This window comes from Panthera leo, assembly GCF_018350215.1.
Source record: "Panthera leo isolate Ple1 chromosome F3 unlocalized genomic scaffold, P.leo_Ple1_pat1.1 chrF3_random_Un_scaffold_30, whole genome shotgun sequence".
In the NCBI taxonomy this organism is placed as follows: domain Eukaryota; kingdom Metazoa; phylum Chordata; class Mammalia; order Carnivora; family Felidae; genus Panthera; species Panthera leo.
This window is the reverse complement of record NW_024962231.1, coordinates 706,419-720,232: the sequence shown is the minus strand read 5'-3', so window position 1 is coordinate 720,232 and position 13,814 is coordinate 706,419. Positions and strand designations below refer to the sequence as shown.

General features: G+C 42.8%; 1 protein-coding gene across 7 annotated transcripts in view; it reads right to left on the bottom strand.

Moving 5' to 3' along the window:
* LOC122212807 (ankyrin repeat domain-containing protein 26-like) overlaps positions 1–13,814 on the bottom strand; it is a 101,141-nt gene that overhangs the window by 48,361 nt on the left and 38,966 nt on the right. For 2 of the 7 annotated variants that reach the window (XM_042926781.1, XM_042926782.1), the window contains exon 8: positions 2,609–2,899. The exons of 4 other annotated variants lie outside the window; for them this stretch is intronic. The gene's annotated coding sequence lies outside the window, so the exon portion shown is untranslated. Of the gene's footprint in view, positions 1–2,608; positions 2,920–13,814 lie in introns of those variants that run through there. One more of the 7 variants, XM_042926786.1, reaches the window with a different exon arrangement.

Sequence of the window (13,814 nt, the reverse complement as noted above, 5' to 3'; positions counted from 1 at the left end):
TATGCCAAAAAAACTGGGCAATGTGGAAGAAATGAACAAATTCCTAGACACTTACCAACTTCCAAACTGAAACAGTAAGGAATCATAAATTTAAGTAAACCCACAACCAGCAAGGAAATTGAATCAGTATCAAAAACTTCTCAACAAACAAGAGTCCTGAGCCCGATCAATTCCCAGGGGAACTCTGCCATATATCCTCTCCTTCTCAAACTATTCCATAAAAATAGAAGCGTAATTGATGGGTATTGAGGAGGGCACATTTTGGGATGAGTACTGGCTGTTGTATGGAAACCAATTTAACAATAAATTTCATATTTAAAAAAGGTTTTCTTAAAAAATAGAAACAGAAAGAAAACTTTCAAACTCATTCTATAAATCCAATATGATCTTGATTACAAAGGCAGACAAAGGCCCCATTAAAAAGAAGAATTACAGGCCAATATCCCTGATAAACATGTATGGAAATATTCTCAACAAGATACTAGAAAATTGAATTCAAGTACATTAAAAGAATTATTCACGATGATCAGGGATTTATTCCTGGACTGCAGGGCTGGTTCAATATTTGCACATCAATGAAGGTGATAGAACCACAGTAATAAAAGGAAGAATAAAATGATATTATCCTGTCAATAGATGCAGAAAAAGCATTTGACAAAGTACAGCATCCATTCCTGATTAAAAACAACAACAACAACAACAACAACAACAACAACAACAACAAAGTAGGGGCAGATGAAAAATCCCTCAACATCACAAAGACCATAAATGAAAGACCCTCAGCTAATTTCACTTTCATTGAGGAAAAACCCAGAGCTTTTCCCCTATGGTCAGGAACAAGATAAGGGTGCCCACTCTCACCATTAGTAATTAATAAGTAGTAGAAATCTTAACCTCAGCAATCAGACAACAAGAAGAAATAAGGGTCATACAAATTGGCAAGGAAGAAGTCAAAATTCCAGTATGTGTGAATGACATGCTACTCTATGTTCAAAACACAAAAGATCTCCACCAAAAAATTTCTAGAACAAATCCATAAATTCAGCAAAGTTGCAAGATATAAAATCAATGTGCAGAAATTTGTTGCAATTCTATACCATGTAACAAAACAACATAAAAATAAATCTAGGAATCAATCCCATTTACAATTGCACCACAAAACATATTATTCTTAGGAATACACCTAACTAAAGAGGTATATACTCTGAACACTACCACCCAAATCAATCTGAAAATAGACTACCCAAATCAAGGTACACATTCATGCTATCCTTAACAAAATACCACCAGCATTCTATGCAGAGCTAGATCACACAATCCTAGTTTGTATGGAACCACAAAAGACCCTGAATAGCCAAAGCAATCCTGAAAAAGAAAAAGAAAACTGGAGGCATCACAATTCTGGATCTCAAGCTATATTCCAAAGCTGAAGTCATGAAAACAGTATGGTACTCGAACAAAAATAAACACAGACTAATTACTGAAACTGAATACAATACTCAGATATGGACCCTCAACTATATAATAAGCTCATCTTCAAGAAAGCAGGAAAGATTATCTAATGGAAGAAAAAAAACAGTCTTGGGTGCCTTGGTGACTCAATCATTTATGAATCTGACACTGGCTCAGGTCATGAACTCACCTTTTGTGAGTTCCAGCCCCATATCGGGCTCTGTGCTGACAGATCAGAGCCCTGAGCCTGCTTCAGATTCTGTCTCTATGGCTCTGTGTCCCTCCCCCACTTGTGCTCTGTCCCTCTCTCTCAAAAATAAATAAAGATTAAAAAAATCTCTTCAACAAATATTTTTGAGAAAACTGTACAGTGAAATGCAGAAAAATGAAACTGGATCACTTTCTTACACCATGCACAAAAATAAACTCAAAATGGATGAAAAAACAAATTTTGAGACAGGAAACCACCAAAATCCTAGAGGAGAACACATGCAGCAATGTCTTTGACCTCTCCTACAGCAACTTCTTACTAGACATGTCACTGGAAGCAAAGAAAATAAAAGCAAAAATGAACTATTGGGACTTCATCAAGATTAAAAGCTTCTGCACAACAAAGGAAACAATCAGCAAAACTAAAAGTAAACTGAAGAAATGGGACAAGATCTTTAGAAATAACACATCTGATAAAGAGTTTGTATCCAAAAATCTATAAAGAACTTATTAGACACCCACCTAAATTAAAACAAACAAAAAAAAACAATAAAAAAACAACAATCCATTGAACAAATGGGTAGAAGACATAGATAAACACTTATCCAAAGAAGACATCCAGAGAGCTAATGCTCACATGCAAAGAAGCTCAACATCATTCATCATCAAGGAAATACAAATCAAAACCACAATGAGATATCATGTCACACCTAAACAAAAGTCTTAAATTAACAACTCAGGAAACAACAGATGTTGTCAAGGTGGGAGAGAAAGGGGAATCTTTTTGCACTGTTGGTGGGAAGGGAAACTGATGTAGTACTCTGATAAACAGTATACAGTTTCCTTAGAAAATTAAAAACAGAACTACCCTATGGCCCATCAATTACACTACTAGGGATTTATTCAAATGATACCAAAAAGATGTTATGACGGGGCATATGCTCACCAAAGTTGAAGTGAGGTCCTTAACCACTTTTCAAAGTCAGACACTTCAATTCCACACGGGAAAACTGAAGAGTACTTCAGCTTGTTCATGCTGTACTCCTGAGTGTAGCAGCAGTGGGAAGTCTGTACTTCAGGGTAGAGGGATGGAGGGGCTGATCCAGGCACAGGTGCAGGGCTGCTCCAGGTAGACTCACCAGAAACAGGGTTGTGAGAATATCACAAGACAGTCAAGTTGAAGCAGAGCATGGCTCCACCTCAACTTGTATAAGCCTTTGTAGACCCCTGTTTTCTGCTGTGAAAATGAAGAAAGCACTGTGGGGAGTTGCTATGCAAATTCATGGTGATGGTCATCCCAACTCCAATTCATCAAATGGCCCCATTCTGCCTGCTCATGCCCACAACCAATGTGTCTTCATAGACAACCTTCCTGCACACACATCTCCCTGGCTTTGTTTCTCTCTGCCTGTGCAGCTGTTCTCCCTGTGGTAGCCTGAGTGAAAGCTGAGAAAATCCCATGTATTCCACCCTGGCCCTGAACCGTGGCCATGTGGATTCCAAGACACATGTTACTTGTTTGACCCTACCCAACAGGGTCCCCCAATCCTGCAGTCACCCACTCTGTCACTATCTATTTCTACTGGAGTGCTCCTCACCACATCCATGTGCTTGGGGCGTTCACATTCCCTAGCAAACCGCTCAGGGTAGGTTTCCCTCCACAAACTAGTCCATCACTCAGCACTCTACATCCAGCCCCTGAGCTATCATTGAAAGATACAGTCTAATAGAATCTAGTTCTATGCAATATGGAGTAATATCTGAACAGTAGCTCTTCATCCAAGGGCTCCACTAACCCCACAATCTTTATTAAATGCCTTCACGCATTGTCCTTGTGAACAGGACAGAGAACTACCCTGAACCCAGAGTGGGCTTGATTTGTTGTTGGGTAAACAATGCATTAAATCCAAATGGATACGAGACTCAGGGCAGATGCAGCCTCAGGACAGCATGGTAGGGGGTGGGGAGTAAAGCCACAGCTCTGAAATGCCCAGGAACACATATATGGGGCACATTTCAGACTCCGGGTTCCTCACACAGACATCAAGTAGGCACTGCCCATGGGCACCTACCAGCCCATGCTCCTTAGGGCAACAGGTGGGGTGTGGTGGTCACTGGTATCCTCGTGTCCTACGTTGGGCTCTGTGCCCAACCTTCAGCTTCTCCTTCCTGAGTGACTTCAGCCTTCTGTATGGACTGCTCTGCATAATGGCTCACTTAGGCCACTGGTACAGGGGCAGAAGTGCTTGCCAGGTAGGTCACCCCCAAGGCACGCTGAACCTCTGTGTGGCCGGCCTTGGGGGATGCAGGAATTACTTCTGCCCAAAATTCTGCAGGAGCAGACGGTGACCATACAGGACACAACCTCTTTGCTTTGCAGGTGGATTTGGAGGCTGTAAGGGAAGTTCTTCCAGCCAGGATGGCTGTGAGAATACTGAAGGCACAGCATGAGGTTGGAGAAGTCTCTGTCTCCAGACAAGACAGCCCAGGAGCAGGCATGTCCCCATGCCGCAGGCATTCAGCTTCCCTCAACACAAGCCACTGAGCATAAAAAGAGCTTGGGATCAAAGTGGGTGGAACGGTAGGTTTACTGGCTTCTCACCTTTTGAAATCAACAGGTACCTATTTTAACTACTCCAGTGCCTTTTTTTATACAAGTTGAATTTCCCCTCCCCGTCCCCATATCTGGTCCTACATCTCTTCAACCAAGTGATCATTTAAGAAATGTCTTGGATGCCCTGTGGCTCTGCAGCCTCAATGGGGTTGAGACCAGGCAACTGTGCAGCTGTAAGTGAGGGGTTTCTGGGGCGGGGCAGCCTGCTCACATACTAAGATCTGCACTGTAGCCTCTGGCTCCTGCTGTCCTCTTCTAGAAGAAAGGGATTGTGGCAGCACGGAGCCAAAATAAGAGACTCACACGCCTAGAACCAAGTTTGTCTTTTGCCCCTCATCACTCCTCCACCTACAGCACCCCCTAATACACCCAGAACGGTCCTTGGGGAATTTACAGCACAGTCAGCATCAGCACCAGGACCTGGACTCCTTGCCCTCAGTGCAGTCAGTGAAGGGGCCAAAGGAAATCTCAGGAAATAGGATTTGGAGATGGGGTATGCTGACAGCTCTCGACCTGTCCACCAGCATGGAGACTCCATCCTCAGGATGAAAGGTATTTGGCCATGACCAGGGCTCCAGGGAACCCATGGCTTCCTCAGGGCTCTAACAGTTCTGAGCTTTCAGAACCGTAATCCCACCACGGCAAAGCACGCATGAGGAGAAGGATCATGGAGGAGCATCATGAATTTAGGACCTTAGCTTTAAGCCTTGTCTCTTCCTCACACTCAACCGTGCACTGCTGGCACAAGGCACAAGGTGTCCTTGGACTGAGGTCCCCAGAATTAGCTGCTAAATGAAAACCCAGTCCCTTTCTCCTGACACCTTGAAGAGCAAACACGTCACCTGGGGTTATGGTGCAGGCACAGTGGGCAGAGGGAGCAGGTGGCTTGTTGCTGAGTCAGAATTAGCTTGATTTTTTGTTCCTGCTTTCCTTTCCCACTGTTGTCTCTGCAAATTACTGATTTTGTGCCTGTGGCTTCCATTGAGTTTTCCAGAAAAAAAGGAGTTATTAATGTAAACAATCTTGGCCACAGCAACAAAATGTCCTGAAGTGTTGAATTGTCATTTTATCACCAGGGCCCAACCTTTGCTTTCAGTAAAAGAAAAGAAGATGTACTTTTTCTTGAGGAAAAAAAGAAGTAATTGTATCCTAAAGTAATGTTGATTATTTAGTGAGAGAAAACTTAGGGTTGCCTGGGGCGCCCACTGCATTGGGCATTCGACTTAACCTCAGATCATGATCTCGTGGTTTGTAGGTTTGAGCTTCGCATTGGGCTCTCTGCTGTCAAAACAGAGCCCACGTAGGGTCCTCTATCTGCCTCTCTCTGCCCCAACCCCACTGGTTGTCTCTCTCTCTCTCTTCATAATAAATAAAGAAAGTAAAAAAAGAAAGAAAAATGAGGAGGGAAAATTTTAGGACAAGAGAGAACTCCAGACTCAAAGTCTGTGACAGATCGTGACCCTGACGTGACTAGAAGTCAACGTGCTTAGAAGTGAACATGGCCAGAAGCTGACACAACTCAAGGACATCAAAACTCTGCAGAATGACAAAAGATCTCTACAAAAAAATGCACCAGACCTCAATCTTTCCCTGACGATGTCAGAGAAAAGTGAAACTATATTAGGATTTGCTGCCATGGGACTTTTGAGAGAATTTTTATGGGAGACTTCCTATCCCCAGAGCAGAAATAATAACATTCATATTTTACAATCATTGAGATAGGTTCACCAATGTACTCAATCAGAAAGCACTCCTTAAGTTATAAATGATTAACAAGCAACAATGCACTTGGTTCCCCAAACAAGGAACTTATGATCTGGATATCTAGGAAAGAGTACAGAAAACATTAAAAGCTCAACATTCTGAGGGGGTAATGCCCTCAACCCCGAAGTAATCCTCACTCAGTCCCTTGTCCATTCTGCCCTTGTTCCCTTGAGTTCAGACAATGTATATGAAGATGTAGAATTACCCAATAGAGAGGGGAAATAAACTAAGCTTTTATAGTCAGCCTGTGCCTTTGGTGCCTTTATAGCCAAAAGATACTCCTCCCCCCACTCAAAAGGGTTAGAAGGTATTGAGCGTCCAGAAACCTCACTGACTAGTTCTGATAAAGTCCTCACCCCAATGCAAAAGTACATTAAGGATGCCCACAAGGCCGGTGACTTCCAGCCATTTCACACTGTGAGGCAAAATGGGCAATATGTCCATGAAGTCCTGCTCTGCCAAATAGTAAAAGAATTGCAGAAATCAGTTCAGTTGAATGGTCTCCACGGCCCTTTTAAAATCATCAGTTTAGAACCTATTTGTGGCACTTATTCCATGTCTGCCTGTGATGGGGGCTCTCTTATGAAAATCATTTTGAGCCCAGCCGTCCATGCTGTGTATGTCCAAGTGTTTTATATGCTTGTGTGACTCATGTCATGCATAACTTTGATGCTGCTATCCTTGTGTCTTTTGAACAATTTTATGGCCCAGGACACTATTCCCAACTAAGGCAGCTAGCCCAGCTTCGAATAATTGTCAAACAACAATGCACTAAAATAGTGTGTCATATTCTACACAGGCCATCCCTATTGAAGGGGACTCTAACTGTCTCTCCCCGTTTCTCCCAATATCTAACTTTATGTGGGAGCTTCTCTCTCATTCATTTCCTGGGCCAATGACTATAATGAATAGAGCCAATTATCTCTGATTAGTGTACCTCAGGATGGAGACTTTAAGGAATATGCCCTAGCAGCCGCTGAAACTCCTTTTTCTTTGGGGAATGTCCCTGTCTTCTCTGGCCTGACATGGACTGCCTAACCACTAGTGCAAAACCAAATAAACAAAACAAAACAAAAATCTGTACCTGGTGACAGGCTTTGGGACCATGAGAACTCTTTCTCTACCTTTGTCTGCCTCCAGGCTACTTGGTGGCACCTCACTTTTGCTGCCTTCCCTTCCCCCTCTAACAATTTCTGCACCACCTGGGGTGAGGTCTGCATATCTGGCTCTTCAGTGTCTCAGGCAGCATTACCTACTACCTCCACATTGTCAAAGAGCAAAAAGTTTCCCCCTTAGACTTTCACCACCCACTTCAGATTTCCTCACTGGTTCCACAGGAAAAAAATGACAATGGTAAACTTTTAAGAGGACAGAAATGAAATAAAATTAGGATAGACGTGCATTTTATTTATTTTAATATAATTGATTGATAAATTGATTTGCAGACAACACCCAGGGCTCATTTCTTTTAAATGATCAGAATTGAATAATAAACATTCATTCTACTAAGGTTTACTGAAGGTCAAATTAGCTCATGTTATCTGTGTTCCAATTTGTTACCAAAAGGATAACGTAAAGCAATGTTTAACTTTGTCTATCTATACTTTTCATGGGTAATTGTTTAAATGCCCTTCAGGGACTTTGGTATGCTTACACGTTAGTTTTTATTTAAATGATAAATTAAGTTAAGTCCATTGGACATTGAGGTCTCTACCACAACAAATAGAATGCTGAAGCATTGCTTAGTAAATATAGATTTGTGCTATGGGTTTCTATGGCAAAAAAAAAAAAAAACAACCTAAGGTTACTAAAATGTATTAAAAATATAATTTGTGGTTCATAAGTCTGTCACCTACAAAATTTCTGATATAGCAGAGTTCACAAATGTTACTGCTAAGTTTTCACTAGAGACTAAGGTCTCTAAGCTTTAAAATTCTGCTAAATGTAATTAGGCTAATGTAAATAAAGAAAGTCATTCTGTGTATAAAAGACTAAGAGATATGTAAAAATGGATATGAAAATAAAAACATATTTTGTTAAAGATATAAATAAAAATAAATAAATAAATAAACAAACAAACACGATCTTAACAAATAGGGTTAAAAAAAACAGAATAGCATGCCCTTTTGAGTTGTTTAATTAAGGCTTGGTCAGAATTATGCATTCCTTTTAATCTATAAGGCGAAGCAATTGTAAAATGAGAACATAAGCTCAAATATATGTCAAAAAAGGGGGGGATACCTTGGCTGTCTGCATAACAACCTCAGCTCCTTTTTCTGCTGTGATTATTCTTAACTTTTAAAATCTTAATCCTCAAGGACTAACCACAGCTATGCCACATTCTTCAAAATCAGAGAAACCTTCTCATCCTATGGTGCTATGCAAAACCCCTGGAGGGGGGCCCACACAGACTGGGCCCACTAAACTTCCACCTGGGGTGAGGATATGCTTGTGTTCTTTTAGGACTGTGTTCTTTCTTGGACTTCTGTGGGTTCCCTCTCAGTTGGTAAAGCTGTACCTTGGCATGGTGGAGACCACCATATCTTCCAAATGACCAGGACTTCCAGAAAATGAGTCTCAATGGGAAACCACGCCCCCCTTTTTGGAAGAACCCTCTTCATTGACTCTTCACCCTGAAGCCACTTCGCAAATGCAAGTCTTTGTCCCTGATATAACATTGGGAAGCCTCAAATGTCTGTCTAACCAAGCAAGCATCCTCTTACAACACAATGGTATTGCATATACTTCTGAAATGCATCTGATAGCCATGATCTCAATCACTGACAGGAATTCGATACAGGTAACCCTGATTCTTCTCCTTGCCCTCATTTGTCCAGGCCAAGCTCAATATTTAGATTATGCTCATCTACATAACACACCTATATGTGACAAGCTTAACACTCCTAGATGGGGATATACCTATTAGCAATAATGACATGGAGATCATAGGAGGAGCCAAGCTTAAACCACCCTTCCAAGCTGAACAAGGGTATTGGATTTATATGCCCAGACCACAATGGTGGCTTACTTCAGAACCTCCTTCGGTGTGTTACTAAACTGAGCAACTTATATGCTTGTCTCAAATGAAGAATCAACTGACATTTACATGTATAGCCCAAAACCTCTCCAAGGCCAGACAATTTAAAATTTTTCTCAGCCACAAATTTTGATATACCTCAAAAACAAACTTATCTCACACTCCTAATCCTCTAGCTTGCTCTAGTCTCAAGTATTCATACCACCGCTGGAATAATATTCCTTGGACAACCTGGTACGGAGAGACTGAGCATAATATTTGCTAGGTCACTTGGACTTTAATTGACTGGGGTCCCAGAGGCCACCTTGAAACAAAATATTCGAATAAGACCATATCCTTCGACCAGTCTAGTAAGAAAAATATTTTTTTTTTGGAAGGACAGAGGTTGGTCTGGCCCTATATTTCTACTCATAAAGGAAAATGTAAAATGGTTGTTAATCTTTGAGCCCTAGGCCTTCCCTTCTTGACTCATAGTGTTAGCCATGATGAAATTTATATAAATAAACATATTAACAAAACATGGGCCTCCTGGCACAATGACCAACTTGCATGAGCCAGTATTTGCATTCCTTCTCCCTACATTCTCTTTATTACCTCCCTTTACAAACCCAACCAATAGAAAATAAGTGTAACATTTCTACCACCATGGGTGGGTTTATGTCCTGAGTAAATAAATATAACATCTACCAATTAAATTTATTCTCTTTATTAGTTCTTAGTGTGTCTCAGACTGGGTTCCTTTTAATAGCTCTGAGCCCTGTATGCATCCATCAGGACGAGGCTCACTTTCCAAGCTTGTTAAACACTGGTATTCAGCTGTAAGGCAAAAATGATTTGTTGGCCGTTTAATCATGGGCACCTTAGCAGCAGTAAGCATTATCCCCTCTGCCACTGTCACTGGAATCAGCCTGCATCAAACAGCCCATGTCCTCGTTAAATTTGTGGTCAATACTACCAAAAAAAATTAATAAACCAAATTTCTATTGATAGACAAGCTTTGGCCTGCCTTGAAGCTTTTGAAGCTGCAGTGGAGTTTATTGGAAAAAGGCCTTGTTCCTCCACTCTACACTGCCCCGTGACCCTAACTACCAGCATATTTACATAACTGCCATTCCTTATAGTCACTCCCAATCCTGGGATGCTTTCCAGACACATCTTTACAGTGTTTTTTTTTTCATTTGTATGCCTCTAACATTATAGGAAATTTGGTTGTGACATTGAGCCAACAGCTACAATATACAGACGACCAAATTAGAAATGAATGGCCTGATTCGTGGGCAATGTGGCATGAATTAAATCTTTTCTCACTTACAGCCAGCACACATGTCAAATTCTGGATAACTCTGGGAAGCAGAATAATTATACCGTGTCTCTTTTTGTATCTTTGCAGAGTCACCCGCCAAGCCACCCAAAAACAAAAGAAGGACCAGGAACTTATCATGATGGTCTGTGAACAAAAAACTAGAGAAAACCAAGAAAAAAAAAAAAGGTCGGACTGTGGGAATTGAGTATAGGAATACTTGAGCTTGTACAAATGGGTTAACAAGGCTAAGGATGAAAGCATCCAAGTTTAGGTAAGCAGGGCAAAAGTGCCCTGGGCATGGAAAAAGACAGAGGAATAGGAAGTCGCAGGATGAAAGCATCCAGAAGAGGTAAGCAGGGGGAAAGCACCCCCAGCATAGAACAAAGACACAGGAATAGGAAGACACAGAGTGAAAGCATCCAAGATTACGTAAACAGGGCGAAAGCACCCCCAGCATAGTACAAAAGCAGAAAGCTGCTTTCAGAAGATGGAAGCTCCAGACTAGGTATACAGGTAAAGAGGGATAAAGACAGCCTCAACAGGGTGAAATCATCTGGAGCAGAGATAACTAGGAACAGAAACCTGCCTTCTTAACTCTGAGGTAGCATTCTCTGTCTTATCCGTAGGCAAATTAAGATAAACAGCCAATGTGTCTCTTGCCTGTCATGAACAGCCATCTGCTGGATGCCAGGATTTTTTTTTTTGACCCAAACCCTAACACCACATAACATAAAAAGCTCCTTTCTCTCACACACATAGGTTAATAATGACGCTTTTATTCTTTCTACACATCCATCATGTTGGTAAGCCTTCTGATGCTAAAAATACAGAGCAAGGACCCTTACTCAGGGCTCTTTTCTCCTTCCTGACAGTAGCCACTCTTTTATTCAGTTCTGCATCCACTCTATTTCTAGACAAGAGAAACATTGAGAATCCAAGTCTGTACAAAAGCAGGATCCTCCCTGTTCCTTGTTTATAATCTTATCACACAGAAGAAGGACCCAAACTCGCCAAGTCGGGACAGAACATGATCAAATGCAAAGAGAGCAGGCTGCAAGCAGGGACACAGGATGGGAACTGTCACTTTGACAGCACAAGGGTGTGTGGCAGGTGCTTTTAGGGTCTTGGTCTTGGATTTGGGAAACTGAAGCTGGCAATGCACTGCAGTCCTGCTGATGACACCTCATGCCCCCAGAGTCCACCTGCCCCTGCAGAAGAGTCGCATCTGTGACCCTGAACTCTGCCAGAGGATTTGGTCCTTCACCACAGTCACAGGAACATCCTCTCTTGACAGCCTGGGAGCACAGATATCCTGAAGACCTCAAGCCCTTGGGACAGAGCTGGTCAGGGGGACACGGTCACACAGCAGACTTGAGCCTCATCAAAGGAGGTAGAGCGCAGGAAGGCACAGACTCTGCAAAGGAAGATGCCTCATGTGGTGACCCCTTGGGGTCATGCTCATGGATGGAGTCAGTGTGCTGGGCACATGGCAGGGACCAGAGATCAACTGCTAAATGAGGAAGAAGTGAGTGAATGAGGGAGTGAATGAGAGAGGGAGTGAAGAAGTGAATGATGGAGGTCAAGTCCACACAGCAGGGGAATTTATTTGGGCTGAGGTCAGAGGGTGTAACAGCCTTGGCCCTAGAAGGTGGCACAGGGTGTGTCCTGCTCTCCTCCCATGGCTGGCCTTCCTTCATGTAGCACCTGCTGACATGCGGGATCATCTCCATATCCTCAGACAATGCTGAATGTTCCCAGAGGTGGGAACCAGGCAGAGACCTGAGCAGGGTCTTCCAGGAGTGCCCTGCCCTAGAGGATCATGTGGCAACCTGCCAGGTGGCTCTTTATGTCTTGTAGGCACCGGGCAATTATTCAACCTCATCTCTCAGAGAGTCCAACAGACAACCGATCAAGAAGGCCAAGTTACGTCTTACAGTCAGATGTGGACACTAAGGCTAATAGCACAGCCTGGGTTCACTAGTAAAACAAGCTAGGTGAGCATCCCAGTACCCTTGACTTTCGATTGTCCTAACATCAGGCCTGTATCTCAGCATTCTGGAACTCAGATCCCACCTCCTGGAGCACCCCACCCTCCTGCCATGAGGCCCCTCTGAACTCAGGGGAGCAGAGCTGAGTCATCTGCCTGGGACCAGACATGGTGGCAGGAAAGGGAGGACCCTGGGCTCTGTAGGTTTTCCCAGTATGGGACCACCAGGGCTCTGTGGTCTCTCTTGATACCAGATGACCTGGGCTCCATGAACTCTCCTGGTACTGGACAGCTGCTCCCCTTCAGGTCAGGACGTCTCACTGTGGATCTCCTGGGACTTGGTTTCCTTATGTTGTCAACGGACCTGCTGATCCCCAGATCATAAAACACCATCTGAGGGTGATCAGCACTGCCCCATAGGGTTTAATTTGCCTGAATTCCTTCCAGGAACTTCCCACATCTCTGACAACTGCTCCCCATGGAGGTCACCTCCCCTTGGACCTGCATGTGTTTGCTCTTCATCCCAGGAACACATGAACTTTGGAGTATTTTGGGAACAGAGGCCTGGGAAACATTTCTCTGGAGTTGGATTGTGAGTAACACTTTTCCCCTATGTGGTATAACTGTCCAGCTTTCTGCATTTCCTTCTTTATGCTTTCACCAAAAGGGCAACAACCATGTCTTCTCTGGCATCAGGCTGTGGTGTCACAGAAGGAACAGGGGCCTCTACCCCAAGGTTATGACCAATTTTACCAAAGGGCCCTAATTTTTTCACATCCAACTTTTAATCCTTTGGGGATTTCAATATCAAATGAGAAAAATTCTGTTTCAAATAAACACAAAATACAACAATTAATCTGTCCCATCTTACAATGTGTAGGCAGACACAAAGGTATCTATTGTGAGGTTCCAGTTATAGGAAAAGATACAAAGATAGCTGAGAACTTCCCTCATCTGGGGAAGGAAACAGGCATTCAAGTCCTGGCAGCACAGAGAATTCCCTTCCAAATCAACAAAACCAGGTCAACACCATGACATGTCATAGCGAAACTGGAAAAGTACAAAGATTAAGAGGGAATTCTGAAAGCAGCTAGGGACGAACGGGTCTTAATTGACAAGGGAAGACACATAAGGGTAGCAGCAGACCTATCCAATGAAACTTGGCAGGGCAGAAGGGAGGGGCAGGAAACAGTCAATGTGCGAAATGGGAACATATGCAGCAAAGAATCCTTTCCCCAGCAAGGCTGCCATTTAGAATAGAAAGTGACAGAAAGGCTTTCCAAGACAAGCAAAACCTAATTGAATTCATGAACACTAAACCAGTCCTGCAGGAGATCCTAAGGGGCAACTCCTTGAGTGGAAAGCAGCAGAGACTACAAAGGACCAGAGGCCTCACCAAAAGCATGAAACCTTCAGATAACACAATGACACTAAATCCATATCTTCA